The sequence below is a fragment of the Rhagoletis pomonella genome, unplaced genomic scaffold, assembly GCF_013731165.1.
Source record: "Rhagoletis pomonella isolate Grant_MI unplaced genomic scaffold, Rhpom_1.0 Rhpom_scaffold_00001, whole genome shotgun sequence".
In the NCBI taxonomy this organism is placed as follows: domain Eukaryota; kingdom Metazoa; phylum Arthropoda; class Insecta; order Diptera; family Tephritidae; genus Rhagoletis; species Rhagoletis pomonella.
This window is the reverse complement of record NW_023458555.1, coordinates 113,409,642-113,412,307: the sequence shown is the minus strand read 5'-3', so window position 1 is coordinate 113,412,307 and position 2,666 is coordinate 113,409,642.

The following is a 2,666-nucleotide window of genomic DNA, read 5'->3' as shown; positions in this document are numbered from 1 at the left end:
TTTCACTGTAAGTATTCTGTTGATAATGGGTGCAAGTACTGCAAAAAAAATCATGTTCGTAGCTGCATAAATGGAGAAGTTATAACGAAAAATCTCATATCTGAACAATCAGTTGTATGGGAGCTATATGTTATAGTGGTCCGATTCTGCCGGTTCCGACAAATGATTATTACCTTATAAAAATACACCCACCTACCAAATTTGATACGGATATCTCGAAAACTGAGAGACTAGATTGCATACAAACAGACAGACAGACGGACAGACGGACATGGCTAAATCAACTCAGCTCGACGTTTTGATCATATAAGTATACATTTTAATGGGTCTATCTCTTTTTGTTCTGGTACTTACAAACATCGGACCAAAGTTATAATACCATTTCATGCTCATGAAACGTATAAAAATGCCCACGCACAAATATTGCCGCTGATAAAATTTTTATCAGGCAATAAAAATGACAGTTGGTAGGCAAAAACTTTTGCCTGTGGAGACGGGCCGTTAGTATTGTCAGACTATGGAACTCATTACCACTTTCAATTAAAAAATTCAGCTAGATGCTTTAAGACGGCAGTTACAGAACTTTTTACTTAGTTCTATGTTTTCTCATCTTTTATGTAACCCTTGTTCACCTACGTCATATTATTTCTTACCCTGTTTTCATGGTTGGATAAGCCTTAGAATTTAAGTTTAGTTTAAGATTAAAATTTGTAATTGAATTGTAAAAATGTACAAAAAAAGACTTAATGTCTTACCGTACTTTTGAGATAAATAAATAAATAGAAAAATATTTATTCACGCCATTTTCGGTAGCTTGGTTATTTTTAGCAAGTCGCCGTTGACTGCTTTTATTCATAGCCCACATCCCACATACTTATATGTGCTTTCGTTTAATCAGGAAAAAGGCTTCTTGAGTCATCATTTCGGGTGCCCGTGTATAATCGTCCTTAAATTAACTATTTAAATTCATCGAACGGTTGAAGCATCAAAATAATCAACTTCTCCGACCGTCACCAAAGGCACGTACCGCCCTCCCCTTGCAGTTGTATTTTTGCAGTAGGGACACGAATTTCGATACGATACGATACCATATCGATACTTTTGGCATTCGATACCGATATTTTCTACTCGATAGTTTTAAAACGAAATTTTTTCGAACCGGGTGCCAGAACCCTAGTATCGTATCGAATGTCATAAACTCACATTCCAACAATGAGGGGAAAAAATTTTAGAATAAAAAAAACGTGCTAAATTGAAAAAATACGCATATGAAAGAGCACCAACCCAACTCGTTTTAAATTTGAGTATATACGTTATAAAATATGTGGTTTTGAAGTGCACATATGCTTTTTCGTAATTAAGAAGAAAAAAAAAATTATTTTATGTTCCGTCTGATGGTAATTGAACCCGGACCCTCTTGGCCGCAACCAATTGTGTCAAGCGTCTTTGCACACTCAGCCACAGCCATACATGTAAAGGCGTTTTCAAATGTTGAGTTTGAATCAACATCACAGCGCGCGATTAGTGCATTATGTCATACCATGTATGTATGTGTGTATGTGTTGTTACCACTGTGCATGCTTTGTATACATATACCTTCTTAATTACATATGAAAAAGCATCCGAGACGTGCAAAATGCTTCATTTTAATACGAGCGTATTTGAATTGAATATTTCCATTATATGCACGTAGTGTATGTATAATAGAAAAATCCATTTTGTTAAGACTTTTCACTTGATTTAAATACGAACATTTTTAAACGGTAATCAAATAAAAGATTTTTATTCTTACAACGCGTTTTTGTTTTTCTCGGTGAAGGATAATGTTATTAACAGCTCAACCTAATATTACCGGCGAGAGTTTTTCTACGCACGCACGCAAGTTTTTCTCATTTGATAAACCCAAATCAATTTGCGTGCGTGATTTCTCAGAGTTGCATTACTGTCAAATTTACAGAAGTTTGCCGAGAAAAATTTGAATTCATAGTCGCGCCAAAATGCCAATTGAGCATAAACGTCAAATCGAAATGTCACGCAAGACAAATCTTGGAATTTGAGTTAGCTTTTTACGCACGCATATAAGGTTGGCATGTAACAATTCTTCCCGATATAAATTGGGCTTTAAAGTGCAGAAATGTGTACTATGGTTAGGATTGCATGTGGTGGGCTAGGTCAACACCTCAATCATCAATCTACGTGTTGTAATAATAATAAAGTCCGGCGCTTACACAATATCTTAGTGTTTGGCCGAACTTCTCCGATTTTTCGCGTGGGCCTTAATGTTGTGGCACAAAGGGGGTGCCTACAGTTTTAAGTCGACTCTGAACGGCGATTGTATTTTATGGGAAACTGTTTTTCATTTTCAAGGTTTGCGCACTTCTAACCACTACACCCCCAGTGGCCTATACGCGATACCTATATTCAGATAAATTTTTTGGTTTTTGGTATCGATATTTGGAATATCGAGTCTTTTTATTCCGATATTAATGGGTACCCGATATTTTTAAAGCGATACTTTAAATGAGTACCATATCGATACTTTCGGTTCGATATCGTGTCCCTATTTTGCAGTAGTTCATCGATCGCTAGCAGTGAAATTCCCATCGAGTTTCGCTAATACACATACATATGTATTTATGTACATAAGGCCCATCACTTGCTATTTT